The following is a 22,725-nucleotide window of genomic DNA, read 5'->3' as shown; positions in this document are numbered from 1 at the left end:
CCTGCTGGCCGGCCGCACACAGGTGTGGCTCCTGCAGTATTGGAACGTGCTGACACTCTCATTCGAAGTGATCGACGTATTGCTTTCAGAAACTTCGGTTACAACTTGACGTCTATTGGTAGCCGCCCATCATGTGGTATAATCAAAGGTGTGTGTTCCTGGCTTCCTTGCCGCCTAACAGCACACCATAAAGAGCAACAAAGGACTACCTCTTCGGATTTGCTTGCGCACTACGAGGCGCATAGTGACAACTTTTTGTCGGACTCACTCGTCACAGGCATTGAAACATGGTTTCACCACTTCAAACCTGAAAAAACCGAAACCCATGGAATGGCGCCACGTCACACTTCAGCGTTGATTGTTGCGCCATGAGGAGGACATCGAGCACATTAACGCCCACGAGTGTCCCACCAGACCGTCACCATGACCTTACCAGGTGGAGATGCGTTCTTTGACCTTTTTGTTCCGGTCCGAAGTTACGAACCAATGTTGCATCGCCTGTAACGACGTTCGAGAAAAGACGGTGACGATGAACTTCGCAACGCGCAAGCAATTCCGCACATACGGCCCTTCGCTGCTCTTTGTAGTCTTCACCTAGGCGGGGGACCCAGCGGTCGCATACCTTTGGGTATCACAACTGATGAACGACTGTGTCGGCACTGCCGACAGAGGCATCCAGCTGATCAGGTATGTGTTCGATTGTGGGACGTCGATGAGAGTGTCCGCAGTCCCAACACTGCAGGAGTCAGAGCTACGCAACACGCGGGAGGTTTGCGTCACCTAGTTGCGAGGGTGACAAGACGCCTCGCCCAACGACTCACCGTGCTTTTGTTCACTGCCAGGTCTCCGCAGACATTCTACAAGCGCTTATGAATATCTGCAAGGGCCGCTACCAGTCGGAGTTTCACGAAACTTTCGGGTCTGGAGACGGAATATTTCGAGACGCCTCACAACAAATTCCGCATTTTCTGAAGAGAAATTAGCCGAGGAAAAAGTGTCTTGCATTCCTTATTGAACGTACCTCGTAGACTGTGCCTGGCAAGCCTTCTTATTTCTTCTACCTGAATTTTAGTTTCGTTTCAAAATCTTTCTTGGTTCCCTTCACAGCTTACGTCATGTAGAGACTCAGTAACATCGGGGATAGGCTACTATCCTTCCCTGTCTCGATTTCTCACTGCTTACCTCTCGGGAAACCTCGCTCTGTTTGCCGTACCCCTGTACAGGGCTGCCACCTCTAACAAACACACAGACACAGGGAGACGGAACTGGCGACTCACCCCTCGTCGAGCAGCGGCTGGCCGGGAGCCGCCTGCCCCCGGCGCCCGCCCCTGGCGCCGACGCCGCCCCCCACGTCGTCGACGTCGGCGTCACCGGCGGCCACCTGCCACAGCGCCGCCGCCGCCGGCGCCGCCACCAACCGCGAGACGGTCCAGCGCGCGTCGTCGGGCACCAGGCCCAGCCGCGGGGAAGCCCCGCCGCCGCCGCCGCCGCTGCGCTTGCCGTGCGCTGCAACAGGTTGGCACCACTGTAGCAAGTGCTCCAACTATCTCTCTCCTGCGCTCCAGGAATGGGAAAAAGCGACTGCTTAAAACCTATACCGGTATTTCAGTGATGAATAACTGGTATTTTTCGGTGTTTATTACGTCTGGGTTGTAACAGATATTTTTTTTCATTTTTCTGCAATAATCGCGTAAAAAAGTAGTATATCAATTTGTCATAGCAAAAGTGCTCAAATTTTTGTGTTTTACACTGAGGTGACAAAATACACGGGACACCTTCTAATAATTTGTCGGACCTCCCTTTGCAACTGCATTGACTCGACAAGTCGTTGGAAGTTCCCTGCAGAAATACCGAGCCGTGCTGCCTCTACAGGCGTCCACAACTCCGAAAGTGTTGCCAGTCCAGGTTTTGTGCACGAAATGACCTCTCCGTTATGTCCCATACATGTTCAATAGGATCATGTGGAGCCATCTTGATTGCAAAATCATTCGCTAGAACTGTCGACAATATTCTGTGAACCAAACTCGAACAACTGTTGCCCGGTGACGCGGCGCTTAACAATTCCCACGTGGTTCGGAAACATGAAGTCCATGAATGGTTGAAAATGGTGTCCAAGTAGCCGAACGTAACTATTTGCAGTGAATGATCGGTTCAGTTGTACGGGAGGGACCACACCATTATGGAGGCACCACCAGCTTGCACAGTGCCTTGTTGACGACTTGGGTCCATGGGTTCGTGGGGTCTACGCAACACTCGCATCCTACCATCAGCTCTTACCAAATGTAATCGTAACTTACCTGACCAGGCAACGATTTTCCAGTCGTTTAGGTCTAACAACAACGACTCTGTACTATTGTACATATAAGTAATTCTTTTCATCTGATTTTACGATAAACTTGTGTAATTGATGTTCTGATTTCATTTCTTTTTGTTTCATGCCATTATGTTAAGAAAACTGTAAATAAGTTTCAATGTCAATATTAATGTTTATGTCAAATGTCAAGTAATATTGTAATAGAATTGAAATGTAACAAATGTTGAAACTGTTGTAAGATGTTTAAAATTGTAACTGTGCGTCTGGTCCATACGTAGGCAATGTGTTAGGATATGTAGAATGCAAAACCTCGGGTGAATACCCGGTCAGGGAGCGGTAAAAGGTGGATGGCAGGCGAGCGCGGGAAAATGCGCGCGGGCACTACACGGCACAACGGCCACAGTAGTAGTTCTAGTTTGGCACTGGTTTGAGCGACACCTTCTGGAGCGTGGAGGTTCTCCTGCAAGACATAGCTTCACTGAGCCTCGGGTATGCCGTTCCAACGCCCACACCACATGGCAAAGTTCCATAGGCACTAAATGGAAAAGTATTGCGACGCTAAGAAAAATTAAAGTGCCGATACGTCAAGAGCCATAGCTGTGGTTGTATGTGTGCTCTGTGCTTCGCCATCTCGCTGCCCGCCAACCGCCGCATCGATACCAGCAGGTTGAAACTTTTAGTACTGTATTCGTGTGAATCAGAGAGTGAAATGTGTTTGTTTGGTGCAATAATAACCTAAATTTTACCAGAACTTTTGCATCATTTAATTATCCTCACGACTAACCTAGACAGGGTCCTTTCCAAACGTTGTGCAATCCGAGTGTCCCGAAATGAAAATTAAAAATTGTGTTAATAATAATTATTTGCAGAACTAGCTATATTACAATGGTGTTTAAAGAAATGTTTTGTTAATGAACCAGTAAATGAATAGCGAAGGTCTAACGAAGCCGAAAGATAACTTTAGTATTGACATAGTGATGAAGTTTATTATTTCGAGACAGATTTAAAGGCATTTAAATGAGCAGTAAATAAGATGAAAAGAGTGGTAACTTATATACTGGAAATCTTGGATGAATAATAAATTCAGTAATCAATTTTTTTAAATACAGTGACCATAACAGTTTCAGCGCCCACCACCCCCCCCCCCCCCTCATTCATTTGAATTCTGAAGTGTTCTAAATTGGTTTGACTAGCAAAAGTTTAAGTCAATATAAAAGTCAAAATTTATCAGTGTTTTATTTTTATCAAAATTGACATTTTGTGTGTGGCACGAAAATACAATTTCTAGGGTAAGCTATGCCCGATTTTAATCAGATTAATAGACAGTTTAAAGTTTTGTAGTAAACATTATAGTGTAGTGTTATGTATTCATGATTTTCCATATCAGTACAAAATGTGAAACTATCAGTTCAATAGATTTTCTGGTTCTAAAAAAATGGTTCAAATGGCTCTGAGCACTATGGGACTTAACATCTTAGGTCATCAGTCCCCTGGAACTTAGAACTACTTAAACCCAACTAACCTAAGGATATCACACACATCCATGCCCGAGGCAGGATTCGAACCTGCGACCGTAGCAGTCCCGCGGTTCCGGACTGCAGCGCCTAGAACCGCACGGCCACCGCGGCCGGCTTCTCGTTCTAAAATTCTACTTTATTATGCAGTGTTACAACTTGTTGTTTCGCATGAATATATACCAACTTGTACAGGGACGAAAGCCAATTAATGACTTATTAGGCTGGCGACCGTATTATTATCACATTGGTAGCATTTTGTGGGTTGCTTTTGATCCATCCAGACGTGTAATTGCATTTCGAACGTACCTGACGGATCATTGTTATTACAGAATGGATGCTAGTCTGATCTGCCACCATTAAGGTACACGCGGTCGATATCTGCGAAAATCCTTTTTCATAAGGTGAATCCCGATCACTTACCATAGCACAGGCTTTAACGAGTACAGTGCTGTGTCACGAAGGTTACATAGGGTCCTACCGATATGATCATAAGAGCGGGAGGGGCGCTGGAGGCTATGTGGTGCAGTTAGCAAAGACAGTCGCGTCGGTCGTCTGCTGCCACAGCCTTTTAACGTCAAATTCTACTGCTCTGTCCTAACGAATACGTTTCTCGTATGTCCCACATTGATGTCTGCGGTTGTTTCACGCAGTGCTGGTTGCCTGTCAGTACCGACAACTGTACACAGACGCCGCTGCTCTCGATCGTTAAGCGAAGGCTCTCGGGCACTGCATAGTCCGTGGTGAGCGGCAATTCCTGAAATTTGTTATTCTCGGCAAACTCTTGACACGTTGGATGTCCGAATACTGAATTCCCTAACGCTTTACGAAACTGAATGTACCGTGCTTCTAGCTCCAACTGTCGTTCCGCGGGCAAACTTTGTTAATTCCCCTCGTGCGGCCATAATCACGTCGGAAACTTCGTCACATGAATCGCCAGAGTACGAATGACAGCACCGCCACAGCACCAGCTCTTCATGTCGTGTGTGCGCCATACTGCCGCCATCTGTATATATGTGCGTATTGCCATCCCTTGACTGTGGTCACCTCAGAGTAAAAGAAACTGTAATGTTTAATCTGGGGAAAGTTCATAAGCCAAGATCGCAAAAAAGGAACGTTGTATAGACAGAGCTATGCAATAATCATCGGATCTTGTGCTTCTGAATTTTTTACAACATATTATCAATTAGTGGTACAAATCGCGTACTTACCACTATTACGAAGATAATTACACTTCGTCATGTCAAACGCAAAGGTAATATGTACAAAAATAAAAATATCTACACTATGCCATCGAAAGTATCCAGACACCCCCAAAAACATACGCTTTTCATATTAAATGCATTGTGCTGACACGTACTGCCAGGTACTTGATACCAGCGACCTCAGTAGTCATTAGACATCGGGAGAGAGCAGAATGGGGCGCTCCGCGGAACCCACGGACTTCGAACGTGGTCAGGTGATGGAGTGTCGCTTGTGTCATACGTCTGTACGCGAGATTTGTACACTCCTCAACATCCCTAGGTCCACTGTTTCCGATGCGATAGTCAAGTGGAAACGTGAAGGGACACGTACAGCACAAAAGCGTACAGGCCGATCTCGTCTGTTCACTGACAGAGATCGCAGACAGTTGAAGAGGGTCGTAATGTGTAATAGGCAGACGTCTATCCTGACCATCACACAGGTTTCGAAAATGCATCAGGACCCACTGCAAGTACGATGACAGTTAGGCAGGAGGTGAGAAAACTTGGATTTCATGGTCGAGCGGCTGCTCATGAGGCACACATCACGCCGGTAAATCCCAAACGACGCCTCACTTGGTGTAAGGAGCGTAAACATTGGACGATTGAACAGTGGAAAAAGGTTGTGTGGAGTGACGAATCACGGCACACAATGTGGAGGTCCGATGGCAGGGTGTGGATAGGGCGAATGCCCGGTGATCGTCATCTGCCAACGTGTGTAGTGTCGACAGTAAACTCCAGAGGCGGTGGTATTACGGTATGGTCGTGTTTTTCATGGAGGGGGCTTGCACCTGTTATCGTTTTGCGTGGCACTATCACAGCACAGGCCTACATTCATGTTTTGAGCACCTTCTTGTTTCCCACCGTTGAAGACAATTCGGGGTGGCGACTGCATCTTTCGATACGATCGAGCACCCGTTCATAATGCACGGCTTGTGGCGGAGTAGTTACGCAACAATAACATCCCTGTAATGGACTGGCCTGCACAGAGTTCTGACCTGAATCGTATAGAACACCTTTGGGATGTTTTGGAACACCGACTTCGTGCCAGGCTTCACCGAGCGACATCGATACCTCTCCTCGATGCAGCACTCCGTGAAGAATGGGCTTCCTTTCTCCAAGAAACCCTCCAGCACCTGGTAGAACGTACGCCTGCGAGAGTGGTAGCTGTCACCAAGGCTAAGGGTGGGCCAACACTGTATTGAATTCCAGCATTACCAATGGAGGGCGCCACGAACTTTTAAGTCATTTCCAGTCAACTGTGTGCATACTTTTGATCGCATTGTGCCTATGTCGAGTGTCCATATTCGCTTCCAGCTGGTAACTGACAGAAGTGGCGTGCACACCAGACCACCATGATTATTGCTCTGAAATATTGAGTTATTACGGAAACTTCGAATATCGACGAGTACTGTTTTCATAACAACTTCTTCAATCAGAAGGTAGCAACAGATATACGGGACGAGAATCGGTACAGCGTTTCAGAGGCAATGCACCTGTTTCCGCGTGGCGTAGTGTACTCCACGGTACGCGTGTACGTGCAGGACTTGCCCCACCTGGTATGAACAGTAGTTTCTCGCTGTCGTCCTGAGTTGTCGGTTGTATTGCACATTGGTACCATCCGAGATTGGAAGTACAATGACGGAAAAGGAAATCGCAACAACGAAAATAATTAAAGTAGAATAATGGAATTTCGGGAGTAATTTGTGTAAGTGATGAAAATGAAGTGAGCGTGTGGCATTGTTGGTCGGGAGGCCCCATACGGGGAAGCTCGGCTGCCGAGTCTTGTGCGCCGGTGACGAGAATGAAATGATGATGAGGACAACACAACACCCAGTCCACGAGCAGAGGAAATCTGCAACCCAGCGGAGAATCGAACGCGGGTCCCTCGCATGGTAAGCAAGCACGTTACCACTCAGCTAAGCAGGCGGACTTGTCTAGGTGATATATTTAGGTATATCACAGGCTAATGTAAGTGCGAGACAAGCCGTTGCAAATGTGAAATGCTGGCACATTAGTAAACGGCGTAACCGCCAGAATGTTGCATGCAAACATGAAAAAGTGCACAGGTGCCGGATGTCGGTTTGTAAAGTGGTGTTACATGTCTGTTGCACTTGCTCCGTCAATACAGGGACAGTTAATCCTTTCTCTTGGTGATGTTGGAGCTGTCATCCTATGATGTCCCACATGTGCTCGATTGAAGACAGGTCTGGTGATCGAGCTGACCGAGGCAACATATCGACACTTTGTAGAGCATGTTGGGTTACAACAGCGGTACGTGGGCCAGCGTTATCCTGTTGGAAAGCACCCCTTGGAACGCAGTTCATGAATGGCAGCACAGCAGGTCGAATGACCACAATGACGTATAAATTTGCAGTCAGGGTGTGGGATAATAGCGACAGTGGTCCTGCTGTCATGTGAAACCGCAACCCGGACGATAGCTTCTGGCGTAGGTCGAGCGTTTCCAGCACGCAGACAGGCTAACCAACACACGGCCGTCAGTGGCACCGAGGCAGAACCAGATTTCATCAGAAAACACAACAGACTTCCACCCTGCCCCCTAATGAGCTCTCGCTTGACGCCACTGAAGTGGCAGATGACCGTGGTTTGGGGTCAGTGGAATGCACGCTACAGGGTGTCTGGCCACTCTTAAGCGACTGGCACTAAATTTGAACAGACATCACCTTTTAGATGGTAGAAATACTCCTACCAGATTTCCTTTATGTTGCACAACGCCTTCTTGGTGTTGCGATTTTTTCCGTCAGTGTATTTTGCAAAGTGTTGTAACAATGAAATACAGTGCGCGATTTGTTTTAAAGACTAAAAACGGCTGAAGTCGCAAACAAACTTGCGTCGTCAACTAAGGAGAAAAACATCCACAGTGTTTCTTGGGAGAGAAGGTAAATTTGATCGATGTACCTCTTATCTTATCGACGTGCTGTATACTAGGTATAATAACTGAACCTTTAATTTTGTGCTTGCTCAGGGTAAAAAACTATCATCCAAAAGTGACGATGCAGCTAAGTCGTCAGCTTGTGACTTCTCTCTGTCACAGCGCCCGTCCCGTTCACCTTCGCCATCTCTACTGGACACAGTGGGAGCGGTTTGTGCCGCTTCCTCAACCCCATATCGATCGTCACATCCTATTCCCCCATCTTCACTAAAATTTTTCAGTGTCTGTACAAGTGCAAGTTTATTACTCGACGTAATAGTAACAAAAAGATAAAATCGGTTATTTCAGTAAACGGTAGTTCTGAGCTGTTGTAACAGTCAGGTTAATGTGGAGACGAAGAGAAGCGGTTCAACTGAAAACAGGTTTCGAATGCTGGGCTCCATAAGGTCACCTTTCGGTGTAGCGAGCGTGGAATATAAAACTATAAATAATGTAGCAACCAGTCGCGGAAACATAATTTATTTATCATGACTTCATGATAGAAATCTGCCAAGGACAGTACTTCTACTTATGGCATGTATGGGTTAGAAAAATGCACCGATGATGAATGATATCAGTCGAGATCATCGATCTGCAGCAAGATAAATAAATTATGTTTCCGCGACTGGTTGTTGCATTATTTATAATTTTGAAACCAGGTTGTTTCGGCGATAACCGCCGCCGCTACTGTAGCTCTGAGCGCGAACACGCTACAGATATTTTTTAAATAACCTTAACTCACCACCGACTGCACTGTTTATAACAATATTCACAACTCTAGTTTCTGCCTTAGATGCTGAACACACTGCAGTAGTCAAGATTAGCAAAAAGTATAAAAATGATGTGAGCCTGTACGGGTTGTGTAAGTCACGGATGGGATAAAAAGTTCGTGAAACTAAATTCGTGCTTACTGCACTGTGCTAACACAAGCCATAGAGGCTCACAGTCTCTTTATTAATGTTCAATATTGCTGTGTTTTTGGCATCTGTAAGCACTTGAAACTGACCTGATGTCGAAACTGCGCTAGTGGCTATTGTAAATAAATAGTACATTCGATGGCGAATATGAAGTCATTTAAAAAGTTCTAGGAGGCTGCGTTTCACAACAAATACAACTGGGTGCACTATGGATAGTTTCACCGGTTCCATGTATAGATTAAAAATTATCCAGACCATAGTTTCCAATAGTTACGAATGAATGTCATTACGCAACTTCCACAACGAATCTTTCAGTCTGCAGCTGAGTCTGTGCTGATTCCAGACCCTGTGCCAGATTAAAGCCATGTGGTGCACCTGGACCCGAACCGGGGACGTTTGCATCTCGTAGGCAGTTGCTCTACCCACCGTGTTTTTCTCCTTAAATCATTTATTGTGCTGAAATATAATTAACTGTAATGTTATACTATGTTTATGCAAACATTACCGTTATTAAAATATTCTTCAAATTATTTACATCAAACAAGGAATTAATTACTGAAAAATTAATGAAAAGGAAGATAATAACGTTGTATATTTGTGTCTACAGTAATATAAATATTTTTAAACAACATAAATGATTATAACTTCTTATTACTGAACATTTTGTCTAAGCAGCTTTGATATACAGTTTGAACTGCTTTTAGATATAAATTACAATAATGAAACGGCAAAATTCCACCTACTGTTACAGAATATAGGTTTCTTTCCTAAAATAAGAACTTTATATGCATATATTTTGTGATATTTGTGTTAATCATATGAAGGATTTGCTGAACTTTGTGGTAGAAGAAAGTTATTTCTCCAAATTTTTATTAATTATTCCGTATACATAACAAAATTAGATGTAAAATAAAAAGCGTATCATTGTCTTCGCTTTCACTTGAAAAAATCTAAAATCACGCAAAACAGTGCTTTGTCTTTGCTGCATTCTCATACACAGTCTCAAACCAGTCTGCGCCTTAAATATGTTTTCTTTGTACTATACATAATGTTTCGAACTATCTTGTTCGATCAGATTATTATGTTATCTAACTGCTGTACACTGACACTCCATATCTGATTCTAGGTGAGGCAAACCTCACACCAATATCGCAATGATTCCCTCTCTCTCTCTCTCTCTCTCTCTCTCTCTCTCTCTCTCTCTCTCTCTCTCTCTCTCTATCAGTCTTCTAAATGATTTGATGCGGCACGCCACGAATTCCTCTCCTGTGCCAATCTCTTCATCTGAGAGAAGCACTTGCAGCCTACATCCTCTGTTATTTGATGAGTGTATTCCAATCTCCGTCTCCCTCTATAGTGTTTGCAATCTGCACCTCCCTTAGTACCAGGGAAGTTGTTCCCTACTGTATTAACAGATGTCCTATCATCCTGTCCCTTCTTGTTGTCAATATTCCGCATACTTTCCCCCCTTAGCCGATTTTCTGGAGAACCTCCTCATTCCTTACTTTATCACTCCACCTAATTTTCAACATCCTTCTGTAGCAACACATATCAGGTGCTTTTATTCTTTTCGGTCCCGGTTTTGCCATAGTCCATGTGTCAGTGATACTCAGTACTGTGCTCCAAAGATAGATCCTTAGAAATTTTTTTCTCAAGTTATGGCCTATGTTTGATATTTGGAGACTTTTCTTGTGCAGGAATGCCCTTTTTGCCTGTATGGGTCTCATATCCTCCTTGCTTCGTCCGTCGTGGGTTATTTTGCTTCTGTGGCACCAGAATTCCATAACTTCATCTACCTCGTGACCATCAGTCCTGATGTTAAGTTTATAGCTGTTCTCATTTCTGCAACTTTTCATTATTTTCGTCTATCCCTGATTTACTCTAAATCCATATTCTGTACTCAGTACACTGTTAGTTCCCTTCAACACATCTAACATCAGAATCTGTAAATAAGAATGGATACACTTAGGGCTAGCATATAGTAAACAGAACGTAGCTCAAATAATTACATTTAAGCTACATGTTGGAAAGTGGGACCATACTATGCATGGAGACTAGGAACGTCCATAATTTCACAAAAGAATTCCTACCCTGATTCAGCTAAAAACAGGGGACTGATGACCTCAGCTGTTAAGTCCCATAGTGCTCAGAGCCAATCAGCTAAAAACCAGAGGATTACGTAGTTACGTGGTTGACTTGCAACGAACATGAGCGGACTGACAGAAATCGGATTGTGAGTACAGACAGGTACAACAGCATGGTCCTCTCCTCCTCCAAACCCTCCACCCCCCCCCCCTCCTCCATTGTAGTGGAGCTTCCTTCTCTCGCCAACGTATGTTTCTTTTGAAACTTCTTATGCATATTTTGAACATTCTCCCTCCCCCCGTTCTCCTCATCCCCCAATCCCTCTTGGTTCTTCCATTAAAAATAAAAACAAAAATAAATGTAACTTTGTAACCGATGGACTCACGTGTCGTAGTTGGCAGTTGGCACATACGTCAACTCTATTACTCGCACATTGTTTTGATTGACAAGATTAGAAAACGTAGATGTTCTTTTGATATATTTGATGATTTGCTACACATAAAACTGTCATGGTTCATGCTGTTATGTTTTATGAGCATTGTTGTTGATGTAACTACGATCTTTTGGTATTTGTTGTGAACTACCCATTACCCATCCTTTCCTCCTCCCTCCGCCTCCCCCAACGGTTACCCCGACCTCCTCTCCCAAGTTCACACCTCTACGCACACCCTCTACCCGCCCCTTAATCCAACATTCCCTTTTGCCTTCCTCCCCTCTCCCACCCCCTAGGGCATTTTTAGCAAAACGATGGTGACCAACGCACTCAGGTATATTTCAAACTTACATGGTTACTTCTAACTTTATGTTATTTTATTTACATTTTAATAAATTTAGTTAATGTCTTAATACTTACATGGTTACTTCCAACTTTATGTTATTTTATTTACATTTTAATAAATTTAGTTAATTTCTTAATAGAGATCTCCATTTGTACTTTAAATGGCATTATTAATTTTCACATATGGTTGTATAGATTGTATGTGTGGTATGTTTTTTGTAATGTGACCTCTATTATATTTGTCCTTTCTCTCGCTTTATTGTTGTTATCTTTATCATAATTTGAGAACTGACATTACTATGGTTATCAACGGTACGTATGCCTTGTAGTAATAAAGAAGTTTCTTTGGTTCTCTTTATACAAACGTTTTAGACGTTGGACACCTAGGTATCACGTGTTTAAGTAGTTGAACCTCTCGCCCATCGCTCTGGTTTCGTTTTATCTATGCGTATTACTTGCGTTGTTCTTGTTCCCCACGCGTCGCGCTGGTTGTCAGCGTGAAGAATGTACTGTGTGTGCCTCCAGCCAGTGGCCACGCCGTTGCGCCCGTCTGTACTCACAATGCGAATTCCGCCAGTCTGTTTATGTTCGTTGCAAGTCAGCCATGTAACTAAGTAATCCTCTGGTTTTTATCTGAACAAGGATGGGTATTATTCTGTAAAATTATGGATATTCCTAGTCTTCATGTATAGTATGGAATCATTTTGCCACATGTGTCTTATCTGTCATTATTTGACGTACCATTTGTTCCTTTTATACAGATTCAGATGTTGAGTAACGCCGAAACGCTTAAAACTGGATTAATAAATGAAGGAATGCTGATTTTCAGTTTTCTCTTCATTACAATTTCTTCATCTGCGAACCGGACGACGACACATTTTTCAGATATTGTTCACGCGATCTGTTTAATATGTGTCAGCGATCATGCCCATTTGATTGGATAAAGCTAGATGGTTACCATTCCACAAAGAATGTTTATGACATTTTTAAACCGTGTAATGGCGTATAACGAAACTAAACTGCTATCAGTATTATCCGAAATCGTTGGTTACAAAATTTTCCTCTGCGTCGGTACGCTTTCGTAAATGACTCTCCTACTAACTCATTAGTAACGAGTTCCAGTGTATTTGCGTGAACACATTTGCACGTTTCTCGTGAACAGTCATTTTTCCATCGTGCAGCAGTGCCAAACGGTAAAAATTGGCCAGTCATTACTGCAGTTATCTCATAAACTATTATCTGCACAGAAAATGTTATCAGAGTTTCCTGTAGAACGCTTGGCGAGCTATTTGGAATCGAGGTCATAATTTTTGTTCTTCGCAAATTGGTAAATAACACTCTAGAAATCACCAATACACGTGTCGACTTCGTCCAGTTAGGAGCGAATTGTTGAGTTATGTCAGCTGGTAAGTCGTGAATCCAGTCCCAAATGTGGCCACGCACTCAACGAGCTAAACTACTGGCCATTAAAATTGCTACGCCAAGAAGAAATGCAGATGATAAACGGGTATTCATTGGACAAATATGTTATACTAGAATTGACATGTGATTACATTTTCACGCAATTTGGGTGCATAGATCCTGAGAAATCAGTACCCAGAACAACCACCTCTGGCCGTTATAACGGTCTTGATACGCCTGGCCATTGAGTCAAACAGAGCTTGGATGGCGTGTACAGGTGCAGCTGCGCATGTAGCTTCAACACGATACCACAGTTCATCAAGAGTAGTGACTGGCGTATTGTGTCGAGCCAGTTGCTCGGCCACCATTGACCAGACGTTTTCAATTGGTGAGAGATCTGGAGAATGTGCTGGCCAGGGCAGCAGTCGAACACTTTCTGTGTTCAGAAACGCCCGTACAGGGCCTGCAACATGCGGTCGTGCATTATCCTACTGAAATGTAGGGTTTCGCAGGGATCGAATGAAGGGTAGAGCCACGGGTCGTAACACATCTGAAATGTAACGTCCACTGTTCAAAGTGCCGTCATTGCGAACAATAGGTGACCGAGGCGTGTAGCCAATGGCACCCCATACGATTACGCCCGGTGATACGCCAGTATGGCGATGAGGAATACACGCTTCCAATGTGCGTTCACCGCGATGTCGCCAAACACGGATGCGACCATTATGATGGTGTAAACAGAACCTGGATTCATCCGAAAAAATGACGTTTTGCCATTCGTGCACCCAGGTTCGTCGTCGAGTACACTATCGCAGGCGCTCCTGTCTGTGATGCAGCGACAAAGGTAACCGCAGTCATGGTCTCCAAGCTGATAGTCCATGCTGCTGCAAACTTCACCTAACTGTTCGTTGTTTTGCAAATGTTCCCATCTCTTGACTCAGACGTGGTTGCACGATCGAGACGTGGTTGCACGATCCGTTACAGCCATGCGGATAAGATGCCTGTCATCTCGACTGCTAGTGATAGGAGGCCGTTGGGATCCAGCACGGCGTTCCGTATTACCCTTCTCAACCCACCGATTCCATATTCCGCTAACAATCATTGGATCTCGACCAACGCGAGCAGCCATGTCGCGATACGATAAACCGCAATCGCGACCTTTATCAAATTCGGAAACGTGATGGTACGTATTTCTCCTCCTTACACGAGGCATCACAACAACATTTCACCAGGCAACGCCGGTCAACTGCTGTTTGTAGATGAGAAATCGGTTGTCGCCACCGGCGCCAACCTTGTGTGAATGCTCTGGAAAGCTAATTATTTGCATATCACAGCATCTTCTTCCTGTCGGTTAAATTTCGCGTCTGTAGCACGTGGTCTTCGTGGTGTAGCAATTTTAATGCCCAGAAGTGCAGTATTCTGTACACTAGACGACACTGCGGGACTGTGTGGAGTCCCACCTCAAGTTCAAAAATGGTTCAAATGGCTCTGAGCACTATGAACCATGGCACTATGGTCTCCAGTCTCCTAGAACTTAGAACTACTTAAACCTAACCAACATAAGGACATCACACACATCCATGCCCAAGGCATGATTCGAACCTGCGACCGTAGCGGTCGCGCGGTTCCGGACTGAAGCGCCTAGAACCGCTCGGTCACAAAGGCCGGTCTCCCAGCTCGAGTCAGGCAGTGGATACGGGTGCCTCTTGCTGCTGAATGGCGTCACTTTCTCTGCCCCCCCCTCCCCCCCAGCCAGACGTATCCACGCATTTTGTCTGGCAGGAGGTAAATCAGCTGGCGCCAGTAACAGGCGGCAGCGACTGCTGCTTATAGGGTCTCGACAGCGAGAACAATGCACGTGCATCAGATACCGGCGCCAGCTTTCTTTCACTTTTCCGACACAAAAAAGCTCTATTGGCTGTGAGGGCACGCGTAGGCGGCAGGTAGGCGGGGGGTGGGAGATTTTTCATTATTGCGTCGGCGCGGCCAAACAGTGTTTAGCAACACAAAGGACCGCCACAGAGGGCGCTATCGGCCGGCCCTTCCGCTATTAATGCCTCTGCCGCCGCTGCGCAGTGCGGCCAAAGTTCCACAGCCTAAGAACAGCGCGGCTCCGGGTTTCGGGGACGAAACGAGCGTGGGCGGGCGCAACTCGTATCGGAAACTCGCCCGCATATGGAGCACACCTGAGACGGAAAGCTCCACGGCCTCACAGCCGCCTGACGGCGCGTATTGCGTGTTCTCGAATTTCTTTGTTCTCTTCGGCGCCGTTTGAATACTTCTGGCGAGCGATACGGATTTTATTACACACTACCTGGAGTACCTGGCGTTGCCTAGATATGCGTTTACTCCAGTCTTATATTAGTCCCTCTGTTCATCGTTCATCTCTTGCTCTCCCTCTGCCTCTTGATGTCCTCCTCTCCCATCTCTCTTCCTATCTCTTCTCCCCCCCCCCCCCCCCTGTATGTCTATCTCTACCTCTTTCAATGTTAAAAAACTAAGATTGACGCGCTTCGAAAGTCAAGCTTCCATCATCAGAATAATAAAAAGTAAAAGAACCTGTTAAAACTCGCTAAAATGGAACATGCACCAGACACAATAAAATTGATAATAAAATTGAAACCTCGTGGCTACTTCCTTTGTTGCAGCCCTGTCTTCCAAGGTGCATCTCCACATAGTCGTCAAAATATAAAAAACTCTAAAATGGTGTCGCCTCTGGTTTTCAATATCTAACCACATGGCTCTCTCCTCTATCGTCGTAAACCCCCGTGCGTCTTCGTTGATACCACACACCACGTAGCCAAATACGACACTGAAACGCGAGTGAGCTCAAGCGCAAGTAAACAAGGCAGTCACAAGTCTATACAAACAGATAACGTATACATGTTCCAAGGACCTCATGAAATGTGGTATCCTGCAAATTGCTAAAAATCTAATTACTGAAAGAAACCAGTGAAATATTTGAAAAAATTATTTCTATCTCCAGTTAGCTGTTCATTCTGTGTGTTCTGATTATCCATGCTATGTATCGTAATTTCCAGCTGTTCTAGTAGATCCAGCTTTTTGCCTTTGTCCTGTCTATGTAAAATAACGAGATCCTGATATATTCCCAACATGGGGTGTCCCGTTTCCCAAATATGCGTGGCTGCAGCTGACGTTTCGAAATTATTAAGCCGGAAAGCATCGCTATGTTCTTTGTAACGTACTTTAAAGGACCTACCAGTTTGGCCCACATAGCTTGCCTTGCACGTGTTACACTGAATTTTATAGACCCCAGCTCTCTCATATTTATCGCTTTCCTGCTGCAAATTATTTCTTAGTTTAAACTAAGCGGCATCGACTTTAAAAGGTTTGAAAGTGTTAGCCACTTTTTGCGAAATATCACCGAAGTATGGTATTGTGACTCTCGTAATATTATTTGCGGTACTCTTCCTTGCATTCGCGCGCCGTTTCTGTCGTATTATTATTTTTTTTTTTTGTGTGGATAAAATCAAAGTTCTACCTCTTTCCTTTCTCTGTCCATCTCTTCCTCTTTCCATTTCCCCCTCCCCTATCACTGTCCATCTCCTCCTCCTATCTGTGCCTTTCTCCTGTTTCCCCCTCCGTCCGTCTTCTCTTCCTCCCTGTTCTCTCCACACTATCACACTCCCACCAACACGAGGCTGGTGGTTCTCATACCTATAGCATTTCTTTCCAGATTGTGTACGAAATATGACTGAAATAATTCCAGGGGTTTAGGATAAGCTTTTCACCCGTGGCTTAGCTCGTGTACACATGTGCCACTGTTCACGGAAGGGTCATAGAAACTGGCAAACCTGCCTAATATCGTGTAGGGCCCCCCTCGAGCACGTAGAAGCGCCGCAACACGACGTGGCATGGAGTCGAATAATGTCTGAAGTAGTGCTGAAGGGTACTGACACCATGAATCTTTTAGGGCTGCCCATAAATCCGTGAGAGTATGAGGAGGTGGAGATCTCTTCTGAACAGCACGTTGCAAGGCATCCCACACACGCTCCATAATGTTCATGTCTCGAGAGTGTTTAAACTCAGAAGAGTGTTCCTGGAGCCACTCTGTAGCAATTCTGCACTTGTAGGGTGTCGCATTGTCCTGCTGGAATTGCTCAAGTCCGTCGGAATGCACTATGGACGTGAACGGATGCAGGTGATCATACAGGCCGCTTACCTACCTGTCACCTGTTAGAGTCGTATCTAGACGAATCAGGGGTCCCATATCACTCCAACTGCACACGCCCCACACCATTACAGAGCCTCCACCACTTGAACAGTGCCATGCTGACACGCAGGGTCCATGGATTCTTGAGGTTCTCTCCACACCGGTACACGTCCATCCGCTCGATACAACTTGAAACGAGACTCGTCCGACCAGCCAACACGTTTCCAGTCATCAACAGACCAATCTCGGTGTTGACGAGCCCAGGCGAGGCGTTAAGCTTCGTGTCGTGCAGTCGTCAAGTATACACGAGTGGACCTTCGACTCCGAAAGCCCGTATCGATGATGTTTCGTTGAATAGTTCGCACGCTGATACTTGTTGGCGGCCCAGCATTGAATTCAGCAGCAATTTGCAGAAGGGTTGCACTTCTGTCACGCTGAATGCCAGGTCTTGTAAGCGATGACTTCTCGGTCGGCAAATGATTCCAATCCCGGTAGAGCGGCATTCTCACAACGGACGATAGCGAGAGTAAACCATCCACCTCCAGTAATCCCTATGGCTACGTCAAGACAGAAATTAACTCGACATCCACGGAAAAAAAACGGTCCATTCAAAATGACACTTTGTGCAGCTTGCAGCGGCTAAGTCCGTTATCAGGGCTCTTATGTAATCAAGGTCATGTGCACAGTATAAAAGCGGCCAACGCAGACCAGCGGAATCATTCCGCTGTGAGCTATATCTGCAACAGCATTGAAGCACTATGCCTCGTCGACGTGTCTATCGTCAACGTCGGCATCGCATGCCAGTCTACAAACACATAATAAGTCTGTAGAATAAACTTGGCGAAAATGGAACTGCACAAAGTGTCATTTTGAATGGACCCGTTCTTGCAGGATCTTTTTCCGGCTGCAGCGATGTTGTAGATTTGATGTTGTCCCGGATTCCTGGTATTCACGGTACATTCGTAAAATGGTCGTACGGGAAAATGCCCACTTCATCCCTACCTCGGAGATGCTGTGTCCCATCGCTCGTGCGCCGACTGTAACGCTACGTTCAAACACTTAAATCTTGAGGACTGGCATTGTAGTAGCAGTAACTGATCTAACAACTATGGCAGACACGTGTTGCCTTATATAGGCGTTGCCGACCACAGCGTCATATTCTCCTTGTTTACATACCTCTGCATTTGAATACGCATATACCAGTTTCTTTTACGCTGCAGTGTATTTCACACATATTTAACATATTTCACGCGTTCTTGTATACGTAATTCACTTCTACGTCTAGCAAATTTCGTCCTGGAGCTTAATTTTGACCCAGCTTAATATTTATGACATCATAGCTACTGAACTATGCACTGTGTAATGACGTAGTTTTGCAGGTACATTCTGCGGTATATGTGGCTACTGCGTGCGAAATGTGTTGTGAACAGAGTTAGTAGGAAAGAGGTAATAAATTAAGAAGTCACGCTTCATGGTGCAGTTTTACTGCATGAAGAGGGGAACTGAGTAACTTTTTGCCTTTCATCAGTTTGTGCGGGTCGTCCACGAGCAAAAGTTTCGTAAAGGTTTGAAATTATGTGTGAAATTTCTCACAAATCTCTAAGTGCTGCTACTGTCAAACACTGGGTGACTAACTCTTTCCAGACAGTAAGTCGTATGTGTACTAAGTTTGATTGAAGGCGGTCCAGTGGTTTAGAACGAGGTCTGGAAAATATTACTCTCTCTCTCTCTCTCTCTCTCTCTCATGAGCCAGAACGTTATGACGACCGACCTACTATTAATATAAACCAGTCTAGCAGACAGCAGCGTCACCTAGCGAGGAGTGACTGCTGGTCAGACACGGGCAGGGTGCATGTCGTATAGTGAGCGTGTTGTCGGTCTGTAGAAGGGGGAACGCGCGCTATCTGAGTTCGACCGAGGGCAGACTGTGATGGCGCGGAGGCTCGGCACGAGCATTTCGGAAACCGCACGACTTGACGGGTGTTCGAGGAGTGCTGTGGTGATCTTCAACACGGGTCGAAACCGAGGTGAGATGATGTTCAGAGATCATAGGGTTGGGCGGCCACCCCTAATTACAGGTGTCTGACGTCGTAGCCTGGTCAGACTGGTAAAACAGGACAGGCGGTGAACTGTGTCGGAACTAACATCAGTCTGTAATGCTGGGCAGAGCACTAGTGTGTACGAACTCACAGAGCACCGAATACTCTTAACTTTGGACCGCAGCCAACGACCCATGCATGAGCCAATGTTAACGCCACAACATGGGCAACTGCAACTGAAATGGGCACGTGACCGTCGGCGCTGGACGTTTGCGCAGTGGCCGAGCGTTGCATGCTCTGATGAATCCCGGTACCTTCTTCATTATGCCGATGGGAGGGCGCGAATCCGTCGTCTTCCAGGGAACGGTTCCTGGACACCTCTACTGCGAGACGGTACCAATTGGAAGCGGCTCCATTATGCTCTGGGGAACATTCACGTGGACACCCGTGGGTGCGGTGGAGCTCGTGCAAGGCACCATGGCGGCCAAGGAGTATCGCACGCTGGTTGCAGACCACGTGCACCCCTTCATGACGATAATTTTTCCCGACGGCAGCGGCATTTTTCAACAAGATAATGCACCATGTCTCAAGGCCAAAAGTATGGTTCAAATGGCTCTGAGCACTATGGGACTTAATTCTGAGGTCATCAGTCCCCTACAACTTAGAACTACTTAAACCTAACTAACGTAAGGACATCACACACATCCATGCCCGAGGCAGGATTCGAACCTGCCACCGTCGCGGTCGCGCGGTTCCAGACTGTAGCGCCTAGAACCGCTCGGCCACTTCTGACGGCCCCAAAAGTATGATGGAGTGGTTCGAGGAACACAGTAGCGAGTTCCAATTAATTTGCTGGCCCCCCAACTCGCCGGATCTGAAGCCGATCGAACCCGTCTGGCAGGTGATTGGACGTGGCGTCACAGCTCATTGCTCCCCTACCCGGAATTTGAGGAAATTATGTGACTTGTGTGTGCAGATGTGGTCCAACTCCCTCCAGCGACCTGCCTCACTGCTTCCATGCCACGACGCGTTGCCGCTGTTATCTGTGCCAAAGGCGGACATACCGGTATTAGGCAGATGGTCATAATGTTCTGGCTGATCATCGTATATATCCGGACACCCCCAAAGACATACGTTTTTCATATTAGGTGCATTGTGCTGCCACCTACTGACAGGTACTCCATATCGGCGACCTCGGTAGTCATTAGACATGATGAGAGAGCAGAATGGTGCGCTCCGCGGAACTCACGGACTTCGAACGTGGTCAGGTGACTGGGTGTCACTTGTGTCATACGTCTGTACGCGAGATTTTCACACTCCTAAACATCCCTAGGTCCACTGTTTCCGATGTAATAGTGACGTGGAAACGTGAAGGGACACGTACAGCACAAAAGCGTACAGGCTGACCTCGTCTGTTGACTGACACAGACCGACGACAGTTGAAGAGGGTCTTAATGTGTAATATGCGGACATCTAACCAGACCATCACACAGGAATTCCAAACTGCATCAGATCCACTGCAAGTACTATGAGAGTTAGGCGAGGATGAGAAAACTTGGATTTCATGGTCGAGCGGCTGCTCATAAGCCACAGATCACGCTGGTAAATGCCTACGACGTCTCGCTTGGTGTAAGGAGCGCAAACATTAGACGATTGAACAGTGCAAAAATCTTGTGTGGAGTGACGAATTACACTACGCAATGTGGCGGCGGATGTCCCGGTCCTCAGACATATTCACACCGGCGTTGGAAGACGTGGACGTGTGTTACATGGTTGCAGTCAGTGCAGCACACTCTTTAAGCGCCACCAATTCCTGAATGGAAAAGATATATGCTCTCTGACACTAGCACAATTAATGCAGAGAGAAGTGCAGTAACTTCGGGGTCATTCATTAATCCTTCACCAAGTGACTGCAACACAATTAATGGCCTACACGGGTTTGCAGTACGCTGCAGCGAGGAGGCACATTTACCAGTCCAGTTTCTTTCCGACACTAGACCTACAAACTAAACATCTCTCTGTCGTTTCATTTCTTACAGGGACGTGCAGGGTGACAATTATTGAACTGTATGAAATAAAATCGTCAAAACTTCTGAACGGTTTTAGTTAACTATACGGTACGCCACGGGACATGAGGGGAATTAGTATGCCCATGCATGGTTTGGTCTAGCGGCGAGGCCCACTTTCATTTGGACAGGTTCGTCAATAAGCAAAACTGGCGCCTTTGGGGAGACTGAGAATCCGCATTTCGCGATCGAGAAGTCATTTCACTCTCAGCGAGTCGGTGTGGTGTACAGTGTCCAGTCACGGAATAATCGGTGCGATATTCTTTGATGGCACGGTGACTACCTAACAGTACGTTACGATTTTGGAAGATGATTTCATCCCCATTATCCAAACTGACCCTGATTTCGACAAGATGTGGTTCGTGCAAGACGGAGATCGGCCTCATCGAAGCGGGAGAGTGTTTGATGTCCTGGAGGAGCACTTTGGGGACCGCATTCTGGCTCTGGGGTTCCCAGACGCCACTGCCATGGACCTCGATTGGCCACCATATTCTCCGGATCTGAACACATGCGACTCCTTTTTGTGGGGCTATACTGAAGACAAGGTGTACAGCAATAACCCCAAAACCATTGCTGAGCTGGAAGCAGCCATTCAGGAGATCATCGACAGGACGGATGCTCCGAAACTTCAGCGGGCCATGCAGAATTTCGCTATTCGTCTGCACCACATAATCGCCAATGATGGCAGGCATATCGGACATGTTATACCTTAAATCCCAATACCTGTAGTTACGTTTACATGTACAAAAAAGTGTGTACACGCCGTAGTTTGTAACTAATTTACGTTTTTTCATATATTTCAATAATTGTCACCATTTTATATAAAAGTTCACTTAAGAACCGAAGTAAGTACTCATTTAGTAAACTCAAAATAACTGTGCTGTATTGAAACGCCCCCTTAGAAAAATTTATGAATTACTGTGTGGGTAAACCCCTTACGTTATTTCATTTTGAAACAGCTGAGCAAATAACTGAACGTGCTCAGACATTTCTTTCTTTACTTATTCTGATCATCAATAAACTGACACACAATATTTTTAGCGCACCGCAATCTGACTTTCAATAATTCCTAAAAAAGAATGGCCCTGACTAACAATAACCTATACCTTTCATAAATCATTTACCTCCCAAAAATCTTCGTTTCTCGAACTATTGCAATACAGCGAGCGCCAATACTGCCAGCTAAATAAAGGATTCAAACTACTGAAGGCACTAACTACTGATAGGCATACTTAACAAATGAAAGATTTTGATAGAGAAAAAA

At 45.7% G+C, this 22,725-nt stretch overlaps 1 long non-coding RNA gene across 1 annotated transcript in view; it reads right to left on the bottom strand.

The window, feature by feature from the left end:
• Window positions 1–1,414: 1,414 nt before the first annotated feature.
• Window positions 1,415–22,725, bottom strand: part of LOC126215369 (uncharacterized) — a 356,401-nt gene continuing 335,090 nt past the window's right edge. The window contains exon 3 of the long non-coding RNA XR_007542130.1: window positions 1,415–1,506. This is a non-coding gene — a long non-coding RNA (uncharacterized LOC126215369). The remainder of the gene's footprint in view (window positions 1,507–22,725) is intronic.

Source organism: Schistocerca nitens, chromosome 12 (assembly GCF_023898315.1).
Source record: "Schistocerca nitens isolate TAMUIC-IGC-003100 chromosome 12, iqSchNite1.1, whole genome shotgun sequence".
Classification (NCBI taxonomy): domain Eukaryota; kingdom Metazoa; phylum Arthropoda; class Insecta; order Orthoptera; family Acrididae; genus Schistocerca; species Schistocerca nitens.
The sequence above is the reverse complement of the archived record's forward strand: the minus strand, read 5'-3'. Positions and strand labels throughout refer to the sequence as shown.